Genomic DNA, 14,891 nt, shown 5'->3' with positions numbered 1-14,891 from the left:
GATTTTGCATAGGTTTTGGTTTTTTTTTCCCTTCCAAAATGAATAAATCAATCCCAGCTTCATGAACAGTGAGAAAAAAAAATCTATTTTTTATTATTATTATTATTATAAAGGCAACGTTTATGGGATTCTCCTCCACAGGGTAAAATATTTACTACACTTTATACAACGTCTAATTGTGTAAAATGCTGTAATTGCTTTACATTTTGCATAAGACTCCATCCTTACCAGAAGGTTTTTGCTTTTCTTTTTCTTTTTAAAGCTATTTTTTCTCTCAAAACTATTAACAAGTCCACTATGCCAGAGCAGTACTACACAAAGTGTGACATATCTATGAATCCGCTCATGAACCCTGCTGAGGTTTACAGTATGACACTTGGCATGGTTTGACATAGCCAATCTACTGGTGGAGAATGTGAACATTTAAAATAAAAAGGTAGGTGTCTTTGAATGCTAGTAAAGCAGCTACATGATTCTACAGCAAGGCATTCCTTCAGGGAAAGTCCACCTTGCCATAGCTCGTATCATCTAATTATTACTAAGGTGTCCCTCTCTTCAGCAATAGTATTGAAAGCTATTTTCTGTTATAGTCTGAGTGAGACTTGACAAGTCATGTTTAAAATATTGTCATATCTTGAAGGGAAAATCAGAGGTAGCAGCAGCTGATTATCTAGGGATTCATATTTTTAAAAATGAGGATGGGAAAACTCCAAGCAGTAGATATCGGAGCCTCTCACGTGAAATGCCTGTTTTTTTCAGCTGAAAGGCAAGAGTGTCGTTATCTTTATTAATTTTCTTTCCATCCCCTCCCCCTCCTCGTCACTGCCATCTCTTTTGTGTGTGGGAATAAATTTGTGCCAAATCAAAGGGTGTGTGTTGTTCTGTATTCACTGGAAATCATTTTATCTTGTGATTACAAAACAGCATGACTGGGGCTTTATTGTTTAAATTCAGCTTGGATACATATTCATGACAAGGAGGCATGGCTTATCTGGAAATTGTGCTGGGTTTTTTGAGGTAATGTGGTCTAAAATTTCCAGTGCTATTAATATGCTACTGAAGCCCTACATACATAATGCTGCAAACTCTACAGTTAACAATTCCAGAAAATAAATTGGCTTTAGTGTTCAGAAGGGTACAAAAGCTTTGGGAACTACTGACCCCTCTTTGATGATTTGATCAGCTCTGTAGAGCACGAAAGGATAACCCTGAACATGAAAAGAAGTAGAACTTCTGGGAAGCAGGGCTCCCCCTCTCTATTTTTGCCCATTCAAGAAACTACCATTGAACAGTCTTCCTGTTTCACTGACCTCCTCCTCAACCATCAGAGCAGCAGAGTGGTTTTAAATTCTCTCTCCTCTAAGGACTTACTGAATAGCCTTGGACAGGTCATTTTTTTTTCTTAGCCTTGCTGCTAATCTGTAAAGCTATAGTGAGGCTTATAAAGAGAAGCAACACAGTATGATGTTACAAAGCCACAGGGCTTTTTTTCAGCTGGAACACGGTGGAACGGAGATCCGGAACCTCTTGAAAATGGTCATATGACTGGTGGCCCCACTCCTGGATCTCCAGACAAAGGGGAGTTTAGATTGCCCTCCACACCACCAAGTGGTGCGGAGGGCAATCTAAACTCCCCTCTGTCTGGAGATCAGGGGGTGGGGCCACAAGCCATGTAACTATTTTCTCCGAGGGCAACCCACTGAGTTCCACCACCTCTTTTCCCAGAAAAAAAGCCCTGCAAAGCCATATTGCATATGGCTTTGTAAATCATAATTGGCTTCTTTTATAATCATAAGTGACATAAAGGTAATTTGCCCCCCCCCCAGTGGGAATAAAGAGGGAGACACAAGGCTTGGGTAATAAAGGACCGCTTTTTATTTTGGCAACAACATGAACTGCAACTGTTAAAACACTGGCAAGGGCCTAACCAGCAGTACAGGTCAAGCCCTGGGGTCACTCCCCTGGACCCTGCCTTGACCTGTCTGGGTGAGACCCGCTGCCCCAGATGTGAGCCATCCAAAAGGCTGGGATCCAGCCAGCCTGGTGGATGGTTTCTCCCTTAAAGCTCCAAGCACCCCCACCATGGACCATGAGGGAAGGACTTGTCCAGGCGATCCCACCAGGCAGCCTCCCCTCTCAACTGGCCTCCATAAAGCATGCCACCCAATCCTGACAGGCCCCTAATATCCCCACCAATGGAGATGTGCCAAGGGTATTCACCGTCCTGCTAACATCCCCCCAGCTAAATCCTGCTAATGATGGCCTATACAGCACCACCATAGCCAATAGCCACAACCCCAGCAAGCAGTAGAAGGTAGGCAAAAAACTTCCTTCCCAGGTCCAATCAGGGGAAAAATGTGCCCCCCTGGCCTCAAGCCTTTAGCTGCCGGCCAGGTAGGGGCCGAATTCTTGTATATGTATCATTTGCAAACTCCTTAAGGGATTTTAGTATTATTACGTTTTAGCAATAATTTGTGTTTCTTATGTATGTTGTATGTTCTTATGTATAATGTATGTTGCCATACATTCCAGGCCTCTATGAATTCTATAGTCGAGTGCATAAAACCAAACAAATTTTACAAAGAGGGAAACATCAAAACCAAACATCCGAAACAGCTAAATAATAATGCTTATGAGATGGTGGAGCAGGCTTTGTGTTTCCACATATGTTTCTCATTTACAATTGAACAATATAATCAATGAACACAAATCAGCAAGAATTAGTCACAAATGGTGCCCAAAGCAAGCAAAAAAAAAAAAGGACATAGACACGATTATCTTAAATTCTAGTGATTTCAGTGGGTCCTATAGTGCAGAGTTCCTCTAGCCTAAGCTTATTAACTTGAAATGGTTTAGACTGCAGTAGGAGTGCACTGTTGGTCATGAAGGACTTATGCTGATTTGTGCCCCAAGTTCTTAGAGTCATTATAGCTTAAGGTTTCTCAGCTCAGCAAAAGTGCCCATGACTAACAGTGATACTCTAAGCAGAGTTACTGCATCATATAGCTTTTGAAAGTGCAGGAATCTGTACCAAGCACACCAGAACTCCAAAGCAGGCAGCAGAGCTAGTAAAGTGAATAGCTCAGATCCTTGTGTATCCTTCCTCTTATTTATTCTGCAGCTGTCTCTTTGTTTACCCAGAATGCTAATCTCAAGAACTTCCTTCTGTATGGGCAGCCTCCTTCCCTTCCTATCTTTACTCTCTGTGTGTGACTTCCCATGAGAGAAATATGTGCTCTCAGAATCTCACTGCTTCATACAGTTAGATATACAGCTAGAATGCCCACCTTGTCTTTCCTATCATAGTATGGATTTCTTTAACAATAAAGAACATCCATGTCTTTCTTAAAGTATCAAGCTCTTTATGGACTTGATTCTAAAAACAGCCTCTGTCTTTTACTAGCATAAAGCCAGATCCTGTCTAGCCTTCTCCCCTTCACTGCAGTACTCTGTATATGCTATTTTTAAAATAAATATTTAAAATGTTTTAAACATGAACCTTCTTGTTATTGGAAGTGACATAATCCAGCAAAAGTTGCCCCGTATGATTATGAATATATAGATTAGCTCCATAGATTAGACTACATATTAGAATAGCCTTGGGCATGCTGTTCATTCTTAGCATCTGTTACCCATCCATAAAGTGGATGACAGCTAGATGTACATATAAAATAATGTTTTATTCTCCATTTTATGTGTTTATTTTTTTGGTTATTTTAATTATATTTGGAGTCAGTCCTTTCCTGCCTTCAGTGTTCTCCATCCAAACAGCATGAAGTTTTTATTAGGAATTACTTATATTTCGGTTTGTGGTAGCAGCAGAGTTACTTAGTCAGAAGCATTTCACCCCAGCGTGCATTAATTAATCTTCAAACAAATTATAAAAAGATATAATTTACGGTTTTATTGAGGTAGATTCCTTTCATAGAAATATCTTGTAGTAAAAGGAAAGAGTCCTAATCGAAAGAGTCACTTTCCCTGTAACTAAACCACGGGTTGAGATAGGCTGAGCAAGGCTGAGGTGTGGATCTGTAGATAAGGCCTTCATGTAGGCTTACCAGGTGCTCACCAGTGGCAGGCAAACTCCTGGGGATTTGCCCCCTTGTCCACCAATCGCCCAGCAATCAGTGGGAGGAGACACGCTCCTGGAGGTTGCCTGCCACCAGCAGGCACCTCCGGAGCACACACTGTGTATGCACTCCCAACTGGGGCGGTAATGTCACTTCTGAAAGTGTCATTGTTGCGCCACCCATGGACACATTTCAGTGCTTTGTTTGGGGCCAATTTGGGCCCAAAATGGACTGAATTGGCTCTGTGTGGAGTGCGGGAACACTTCTGGGGCCGACATGATGATGTCACTTCTGGAAGTGATGTTATCACACCAGCTCCAGGGCCCACGCACACAAAGTGTGTGCGCAAATAAAGACCTCATGCTCTGCACAAGGTAAGTGCCAGGTACTCCACCCTCCCGATGGGCAGGAGCTCAGAGAATCACATCCTTTTCCCTGAAAGACCATGAGGCAAGAGAACGAGCAATCTCCCAAGAGGCACAGAGACAGGAGGCATTCCCACCTTAGCCAAAAGAGAAGCAGCTTACTTGGCTAGAGTTACACCTACATACAGCAAGACATACAGGATCCCCCAATGTCCAAGGCATGCTGAGCCGCCTATTCCTACAGTTTTCAGGCCTTCTACTCCTACCTCAAGGTATTTTACCAGCCAAATTAATATATTATTAAAATTTGGTCTTCTCTAAGAGCACTTCTAATTGGTTTCAGAATCAGTAACACATTAATTAAGGAATTACAATGGAGGGCGGACATCGCCCCCCTCCTTTTTAAAAAAAGGTCCCGATTAAAAATTTATGGGGCCCGCCCGTTAGACCCGTGTATATATAAAAAGCTCATTAGCGTCCCAACTCCACCTTGGACTCACGATTAGGGATGTGCGTTTCGGCATTCAGAATGCCGAAAGAATGCCGAAACAAAAGTGTTTCGGCATTCTTCAAGAATCCCGAAACGTTTCGGGGAATGCCGAAACGTTTCGGGATTGCCGAAAGAAAAACCCGAAACGTTTCGGGATTCTTTCGGCATTCTTTCGGCATTCGAGAATCGCCATTTTGATTTTGCTAGCCGTTTGCCTTAGCAAGCGGCTAGCAAAATCCTGCTGGAAGCAAAGGCTTCCTGCAGGCTTTTAGAAGAGGGGAGGGGGGGAGAAGGAGTGAATCACTCACTCCTTCTGTCACCCCCCACCCCTCTTGCAAAGGAGGATAGGGAATCCTGCTTTGCCTTGCAAATGCAAGGTGCAAGCATTGCATTGCACTTTGCATTTGCAAAGCAGCAGAGATTCCCGCCAAAACTAACAGGTAGGGGAGGGGGAGCAGGAGGAGGGTGGCTCTTGGAGTGTGGGTGGGGAAAGGCAGGGGACTGGGGACTTTAGGAGTCACCAATCCCACTGCTGCATTCTCATGCCAGCCAATAGATTTAAATCTTTGGCTGAGGCTGCAGCAGGGGATTTAAATTTGGAGCAAGACTGTCTGGAACACTTCTGTTGCTGCTGCTGCTGAGCTGTGACCGAGAGAGGAGAAGAAGAGAGACTGCACCTGGAGCCTGGAGGACATCTGCCTGGAGGATCAACTGTGCTGGACATCCTGAGAGGACACCTGGTAGGCCTTTTTAAAATTTTTGTAAATTTTTTTGATGCTGGGCAATGTGCTGCTGTGGCCTGCCTCTGCAAAAAGGTGTTGCAGTTTATTCTTGGCATGGCCTGGGGGACAGGTTGGGCAGACAATGTTTGATGGTGGGGTGGGGGTTTCAGCATTGGTTGTTGTGCTTGCCTTCTTAAAGCTTGATCCACTGTTTTAAGATTAAAACAAGAGTGTGCCAGCTTTGGGCCTACACAGGCCAGAAGCCTTTCTTCTGGCTGGCTCTCACAGTTGTGCTCCACAATCTGGAATGGTGTGGCTTGCTTTTCTGTGTCTGGTCCCCTGCTTGCAAGGATTCCCAACAGGCTCCGTCCTGATCAACTGTGCCAGCCTGTGGGCCACACACAGGTATGGCCTGGGGGACAGGTTGGGCAGACAATGTTTGATGGTGGGGGGGGGGGGGTTCAGCATTGGTTGTTGTGCTTGCCTTCTTTAAGCTTGATCCACTGTTTTAAGATTAAAACAAGAGTGTGCCAGCTTTGGGCCTACACAGGCCAGAAGCCTTTCTTCTGGCTGGCTCTCACAGTTGTGCTTCACAATCTGGAATGGTGTGGCTTGCCTTTCTGTGTCTGGTCCCCTGCTTGCAAGGATTCCCAACAGGCTCCGTCCTGATCAACTGTGCCAGCCTGTGGGCCACACACAGGTATGGCCTGGGGGACAGGTTGGGCAGACAATGTTTGATGGTGGGGGGGGGGGGGTTCAGCATTGGTTGTTGTGCTTGCCTTCTTTAAGCTTGATCCACTGTTTTAAGATTAAAACAAGAGTGTGCCAGCTTCGGGCCTACACAGGCCAGAAGCCTTTCTTCTGGCTGGCTCTCACAGTTGTGCTTCACAATCTGGAATGGTGTGGCTTGCTTTTCTGTGTCTGGTCCCCTGCTTGCAAGGATTCCCAACAGGCTCCGTCCTGATCAACTGTGCCAGCCTGTGGGCCACACACAGGTATGGCCTGGGGGACAGGTTGGGCAGACAATGTTTGATGGTGGGGGGGGGGGGGGTTCAGCATTGGTTGTTGTGCTTGCCTTCTTTAAGCTTGATCCACTGTTTTAAGATTAAAACAAGAGTGTGCCAGCTTCGGGCCTACACAGGCCAGAAGCCTTTCTTCTGGCTGGCTCTCACAGTTGTGCTTCACAATCTGGAATGGTGTGGCTTGCTTTTCTGTGTCTGGTCCCCTGCTTGCAAGGATTCCCAACAGGCTCCGTCCTGATCAACTGTGCCAGCCTGTGGGCCACACACAGGTATAGCCTGGGGGACAGGTTGGGCAGACAATGTTTGATGGTGGGGGGGGGGGGGTTCAGCATTGGTTGTTGTGCTTGCCTTCTTTAAGCTTGATCCACTGTTTTAAGATTAAAACCAGAGTGTGCCAGCTTCGGGCCTACACAGGCCAGAAGCCTTTCTTCTGGCTGGCTCTCACAGTTGTGCTTCACAATCTGGAATGGTGTGGCTTGCTTTTCTGTGTCTGGTCCCCTGCTTGCAAGGATTCCCAACAGGCTCCGTCCTGATCAACTGTGCCAGCCTGTGGGCCACACACAGGTATGGCCTGGGGGACAGGTTGGGCAGACAATGTTTGATGGTGGGGGGGGGGGGTTCAGCATTGGTTGTTGTGCTTGCCTTCTTTAAGCTTGATCCACTGTTTTAAGATTAAAACCAGAGTGTGCCAGCTTCGGGCCTACACAGGCCAGAAGCCTTTCTTCTGGCTGGCTCTCACAGTTGTGCTTCACAATCTGGAATGGTGTGGCTTGCTTTTCTGTGTCTGGTCCCCTGCTTGCAAGGATTCCCAACAGGCTCCGTCCTGATCAACTGTGCCAGCCTGTGGGCCACACACAGGTATGCTGCTTTGGCCAAGGTAACCCTTTTTGGTTGCTGGCCTGGCACTCACAGTTGTGCTCCACAATCTGGAATGGTGTGGCTTGCGTTTCTGTGTCTGGTCCCCTGCTTGCAAGGATTCCCAACAGGCTCCGTCCTGATCAACTGTGCCAGCCTTCGGCCCACACACAGGCCTGCTGCTCCGGCTTTGGTAACCCTTCCCGTTTGCTGGCCTGGCACTCACTGTTTTGCTTCACATTCAGGTTGTTTATCGTTGGTGGACCTCTTCTGGACTGGACTGCACTTGGTTGACATCGGCCTGCAGATCTCTGCGTGGAGGATCAACATTGCTGGACATCTGCACTGGTGGACTGGTAGGGTTGTTGTTAAATTTGGTTTTTGAGCTTATGTCTGCTGCTGTGCCTACCTGCAAGCATATGCTTTGGCTCTGTCTTTATGGCTTGGGCCGGGGGGGGGGGGCATTTTCTGGTTGGGCAAGAGGATATTGTTTGGGGGTTAGGGGGGCCAGCATTGATCGCAGTGCCTGCTTTCTTTCATGTTTCATTTTTCAAGTTTGAGTGTGGGGTGGGCATGAACTGCTGTTTCACAGGACTAAAAAATGAGTGTGCCAGCTTCTGGCCTGCACAGGCCAGAAGCTCTGCTGGGTGGATGTGTTTTGTTTTGCTGCTGGTTGGCCCTAGCCTTTAAGGGGGGGGGGCTGACTTGGCTTGTGCAACGGGGCCTTGAATTTTGGGGTTGCGTGTGCGGCGTGTGGTGTTGACTCTGCTAACATTTCCAATTTTCTTGACAGCATCGTGGAGGAGAGGAGGACCAGCTGCAAGACCGCCTGAACATCGCTGGACTGCAGGACTGGTGTTACTGTGAGCGAGTCCGGGTTCACATTTGGGTGGCCTTGGGGGTGGGTTCTTGCTAGCTTGGGAGGGGGGAGGCTCATCTTCAAAACACCACATCCACACCCCACACCGACATACCACAGAAACATCGGTCCCGCTAAATAGTGTCTCTTAGGTAGGTAGGCCAGTTGGTAGGTGATCAGTGGATAATTGCCCTCAACATAATTATTAGGGAAACCGAGCCTAGTTTTTTTTAAAAAACTAAATAGGGACTCAGCAGGGAAAGCATTAGTGAGTGAGTGTTAGGTTTGAATTCTATATATATATATATATATATATAAAAATTTGTAATAGCTGTCAATAGGCTTCCCATTAGTGCCCCCATAACTAGGGTTCCACTGCCCATCTCTGGCACCCGTGGTGGTGCCAGGCCGGCCCGGGCATACTAGTGTGTGAGTGTTTAAGGCTTTGTCACCTGTTATTGGGGTTTAGGGCCAGCTCAATTCCAGAGGAATTCAGCTGATTGGCAGGCTCAGGTTCCCTGACATAAATAGGGTTGCTTAAAAAGGCACTTGATTGTTCATCTCCAAGTCACAGAGCCACTAGAAACACAGATTTATAGCAGGTTAGTTAGGTCTTGAAAACAAAGTTGACCTTTGTTTTCTAAATCTTTTCTGATTAGTTAGGGTTGAATTTGGGAGGGGAAAGTATGTCAGAGAGGAAAGCAGAGAGGGGACCCGGGGGAAAGGCTAGGGAGAAATCTAGAGGGGAGGAGGGGAGGGGGAGGGGGACTGCTGCGGCAGCCCCTCCATCTGAGCGGAGGAGGCCCTCCCCTGCGCTGCTGCCGTTCACCAGCCTGGCTTCTGGTGACAGGAAGAGGGTTCGCAAGACTCTCTTTCCTGAGGCAGCTGCTGGAGGGCCACCCCCAACCCGGGTGCGTGAGGCAGGGGCTGGCACTGGGCAGGGGCCTGCTGCTGAGGCTCCTCCTCCTCCAGTGGTTGCGAGCCAGCTGCTGGAGGAGGGGCAGCATGTGGTGTCTCCTGGGATGGGCGCGGAGCACATGACTTTCCCTGCGCTCCCGCTCACCCCAGGAACCCGGAGGATGTTGGAGGAACTGCCCGTGAGACCCCCCCTGGGGCGGTCCACCCCAGTTTCCTCTGAGGCCAGCAGCAGGCCTCTCGCGGCTGTGCAGGAGGAGAGGACGCGGGAGGAAGAGGCAGAGACTGTGGTGGAAGAGCCCACATCTCTGCCCCTTCAGCCTCGTCCATCCCCACCTGCCCGGCCGAGAGTGGGACACGGTGTGTCCGGCCAGAGCACCTCACAGGAGGTGCCGCAGGGTGGTCCCGAACGCGCTTCTCCTGGGAAGCGTGGGATGCCCTTTTCCTCCGAAATCTGGAAGCACTTCCAGACAACGGAGGATCCCCGAGCAGCCCTGTGCCTGCATTGTAGGCAGCGCGTCAGCCGTGGCAAAGATGTGTGGCATCTCTCCACGTCTGGGATGAGGCACCATATGAAGAGGCACCACCAGGCGGTGCTTCTTCGGGAGGAGGGTTCGAGTGGCGCCGCACGGCCGCCAGCTAGCCAGAAGGAGGCAGGCTCCTCTGGTGCTCTCCCCCCAAGGGTACCTGCAGGAAAGGGACGCCAAGCCTCTCTCCCGGAGATGCTTGGTATGCAGGGCGCTAGTGTGCCCAGAGAGGGGATCCGGAGGGCGAGCAGGCGCATCACGCGCCACATCGTCAACATGATAGCAGTGGATGGGCAACCGTATTCCGTAGTTGAAGACTTCGGCTTCTCAGGGCTGCTCCAAGATTGCTTTCCCTGGTACGCCGTCCCTGCTCGCACGTCGTTGAGCAGATCGGTGGTGCCCTCGTTTTACAGGGCTGCCAGGGATCATGTGAAGGCACAGCTGTCCCGGGTTGCCGGGAGAACTGTGCACTTCACATCGGACATCTGGACCTGCCCAAGTGTGCAGCAAGCGTACCTCTCGCTTACTGCTCACTGGTGGGAACCCGAGTCGGTTCTGGGTGGGGGCCGGGGGGAGGTGCCTAGCACAGCTAGACAGGGAAGGATGCGAGACCGCCAGGCCGGCTACTGCAAGGCCTTGCTTCACGCCGAGGTGCTCGACGTGTCCCACACGGCGGAGAACATCGCTGCCACCTTAAGGAGACAGTTGGACGAGTGGATAGGCCAGGGACCCGCCACCGTGGGATGCATGGTGACGGACGGTGGCAAGAACATGAGGGCAGCGGCGCATCTAGTGAGCCGAGAGAGCGTCTACTGTGCCGCTCACAAGCTTCACCTAGTGGTGAGAGATGCGCTGGGGTTGGGCTCCTCGAAGGAACCCGTGGATACCCGGACCCGTGAACTCCAGTTACTTGTCCAGAAATGTCGGAGGCTCACGGGTCACTTCTCGCGCAGCGTGAAGGCCACGCACGAACTGCGCCAGACACAGGTCAGGACAGGTGTGCCAGAGCACGCTCTGATCACTGACGTCAGCACTCGCTGGAACTCCACCTGCGCCATGCTTGAGCGCTTGGTGGAGCAGCAGGCCGCACTCCACGCGTGGCTCTCCGAGCACCGCGGTGCGAGTCAGGTGGGTGAGTTCAACCGGGAGGATTGGCTCACCATCACCCAGACAGTGGAGGTCCTGAAGCCCTTCAAGGACTTCACTGTGGCGGTCTCGTCAGACACGGCGACCCTCGGTCTGGTCATTCCCCTGGTGCACACGCTCCAGAGGAATCTGGCCACCCTTGCAGACCGGGTCGCGCCCCGTGCTGACCTTGTTCCAGCGGTGCGCGCATTAGTGAGAAGGCTGCAGCAGGGCATAGCTGCCAGGCTAACTCCTCTCACTAAGGAAGAGTCATACATGTTGGCGACCATGTGTGACCCGCGCATAAAGGGCACTTTCGCCGAGCGGGACGGGAACCTCACCCAAGCCAGAGACGGGCTCTGCTCTTGGGTGAGGCGCAGGCAGGCCAAGAGGGGACGCCTGTCGACAGGGGGGACGCAAGAGGGGCCCTGCCGTGCGGGTCCCTCTGACGCCCCCTCTGCGCAGGCCCCCCCCGAGGCCACCACCGGAGTGCCGATGGAGATGGAGATGCTCCGGTGGGCCCTCGTCCCCTCTGGGGTCGTGAGGACCGTGAGAGAGGATCCGGCGGAGGCGATGGTCAGGGACTACCTCGCGGAGCCCTGCGAGTCGCTCTCCACCGATCCGCTCAGCTACTGGGCCAGGAAGGAGTCGGTCTGGCCGGACCTCTCCCTCGAGGCGCAGCGGCTGCTCTCATGCCCTCCGACGAGCGTGGAGAGCGAGCGCGTCTTTTCACATGCGGGCGACATTGTCGGCCCACATCGCACTCGCCTTCTCCCATGGAGAGTCGAGCAGTTGACCTTCCTGAAGGTCAACTCTCGCCTCTTCGATTTCTCAGGACTGGACTTCCAGAGTGACTGAGGTGAGCCCAACTTGTGGCCTGCATCCTCTATGAGTCCAATCCTTTGGAATCGCGCTCTCCCCTGTATAAAACCCTGTATATACAGTTAAAACCGGCCAGTAGAGGGAGGGTGGTTAGGAACCAGTGGCAAAGGGAAAACACCCAGCAATTTGAAAGCCCCCCCGCCAGGGTATTCAAAACATCTCCCATCACTGAGACATACCCTGTGGGACCAAATTTATTATGAGAAATAATGCCCCAGAAACATGGATTGCTACTGGAGGGAGAAACAGGTTAGATAGGGATTGCTTAGGTGTTTTTATCAGATGAACTCCTTGTAAAAAAAAATTGTAGAAGAATTGTTGTACTGTTTTTTGCAAGTTGATGTTCCGTTCATGTAAAAAAAAGGAAAAAAAACCAAAAAAAAATGTTGTGATTATGTTTTTTAAAAGTTGATTGAATGTTCATAAAAAAAAAAAACCCAAAAAAATGTTGTGATTATGTTTTTTAAAAGTTGATGTTCCGTTCATGTAAAAAAAAGGAAAAAAAACCAAAAAAAAATGTTGTGATTATGTTTTTTAAAAGTTGATTGAATGTTCATGTTTAAAAAAAAAAAAATTTGATGTTAATGTTGGGTTTGCATGGTTGGGGGATGCGGGTAGAGTGGTGGATGGGCACCGGCCAATGATGATCTCTCACAGATGTTCCCAGGTAAATTCTGAGGCTGGTGTGGGGGTGGGGGGAGACCTCTGCAGAACTGCTCCAGAAATACCATTGTCCAGTGCCTTGGAAGTGCCCAGTTCAGCTTTGTGTGTCTGAACTGAAAGCACAGCCACAGGAAATGACATAGGTTCTGCTGGACCCTGTTGCAGTGGTTCCCCCCCATTTAGTCATGTTATGGAGGGAGAGTTGTATTAGGCTGGTAGTTATGATCATCTTCTGTTTCCATGCCCTGTTGTGCCCGCTCACTATGTAACCTGCTGTAATGTTCAAAACTTTACTGTTTGTCCATTTCAAAAGAAAAATTGTGTTTAAGATTCTCTGATGTGTAGTTAATTGTGTTGTGTTGTGCTATGAGGGACAATAAGTGTAATATGTTGTGATTTGTTGACCACTTGTAATTTGAAAATGAGAAAATAAAGGTTTTTTAAACTTAATGATTGTGTGTCTGTGTTCCCTTCTTTGATGGGAGGTTGGTTCCCAGCATAGGGAACAATGGGGCAGGCTGGCCAGCCTGTTCCTGGGGTACTGGGTGTGGGGCAGCTGAGGGTGGTTTTGGTTCTGAGACGGGCTGAGTGGAGGATTTGGGTCTGTGTGTGGCAGCTGGGGTGGGGGAACTGGGTTTGTGTGGGGCTGTAAGGAGTGGACTATGGGGGATGAGAGCACTGGTTGTCCCTTGTGCCCAAGTAGGCCCCTGCTACTGTCCTGGTGTGGGCTTCCATGCCTCCATCAGTTGCTGGCCCTCCTTTGCCATCTTTTTCTGAAATTTTCCTAGGGCTGCCAAACTCCTGGTTGGGCTTGAGTTCAGGTTAGAGAGAGTAGTTCCCTACAGAGAAACTGGCTGCTTCCAAGGGCAATCTCTTTAGAGGGCAAATGCGGACCATGGATTCTGGGGGAGATCCCTACTCAGATTTTCCTTTCCACAAGTCCCACCCCCAAATTGCCAGTAACTTCCAAGGCCAGAGTTTGCCACCCCAGAGAGATCCCGTTCCCACCCTCTTAGCCTTGGCATGAAAGTTGTAGCCCCCATGGAACGCTTCCAGGTTCCTGATTCCAAGCCCAATGACACCAATGTAAGACAATCCAGACCTCCATCAAAAATGGATTTTAAGTAGCAGTGGGATTGGGCTGCATTTCAGTCATTCACATATCTGGTTGTGTTCCCAAACATTTAGCTTATGTTTTTTTAAATCAGCGTATGGCACTGAAGGACACTTTTAAATGGTTCTAAAAACATTTTTTTATTATGAAGTATTTAATGTGGCATTGATCAAGGGCAGGCCTTTTGGCCAAATGAGCAGTATCAGTACAGTAAAATTTAGACTAAGCTCATAGGAGGAAAAAGCATTCACACTGTGAAGTGGGAAGAAAGTTTCAATTTACATGTACCATGGACTCCGAAAAAGACATGTAAGTGGGATCCAGACCAAATCAGGCCTGCTTTCTCCCTTGAAGATATCAATTGATGATAGTGCTTATGTCACATCATGAGAAGACAAGGTTCACTAGAAAAGACAATAATGCTAAGAAAAATTGAAGGCAGTAGGGAAAAGAAGAATACCCTAGATGTGGTAGATTGACTGCGGTTTGCAATACATGGACAAGGTTTTTGGGATACTGTGGAGCTCAATATAATTCTAAAGTACACCACAAGTGATTTGAATGCATAAAACATACAGACACATACACATAAAATGTATATACCCCCTCCCCACCAAATTAAAGGTTTATCTTATGCCCCGGTTTTCTCCCCCATGGGAACCTAGAGTGGTTTACACATTGCTGTTCTCCCTTGATTTGTTTCACCCTCATCACAACCAGGCTAACAATAGACAGCTGCTCCATGCCTCACATTGGAGTGACTCCACCGATGGCCTTCTTAGTTGTTGGAGGGGGTGGAGGGGGGGGAGGAAGGAAACAACGCACTCCTGCCCACTCTATCTGGGGCCTAGGTGACCAAATTGCTTGGCCTTGGCAAGGAGCCAGTGGTGGGGCGGCACTGGTTCTGGGGCCCCGTCCAGAACATTTGTCCAGGGCCCCAAAATCACGTAGACTGCCTCTGGAAAACACAACACAATTGTTTACTTAGGCTGAGCCAAGAACATCCATCAAGCCTACAAGGCACAGAATCAGAGTCTGCCAGATTCTAGACCAACTCTCTAGCCATTGCACTACAGTGGATATCTAAAAACTGTTCATACCCCCACCAGCAACTTGAACATTTTTCTCCAAAAGGCACAACTTGGCTGGGTCTCAAAAAGGACTATGATGCATGGGCCTGTCAATGCATACTGGTACTAAGGCTCTGGCCGGGGGGAGGGGGGCATTGTGCCAATGCCACCCTGGCTTTGGAAGGGGACAGTAAAATAGAAGAAATAATCTA

The sequence above is a fragment of the Eublepharis macularius genome, chromosome 1 (genome assembly GCF_028583425.1).
Source record: "Eublepharis macularius isolate TG4126 chromosome 1, MPM_Emac_v1.0, whole genome shotgun sequence".
NCBI lineage: Eukaryota > Metazoa > Chordata > Lepidosauria > Squamata > Eublepharidae > Eublepharis > Eublepharis macularius.
Note: the sequence above shows the minus strand (reverse complement) of the source record.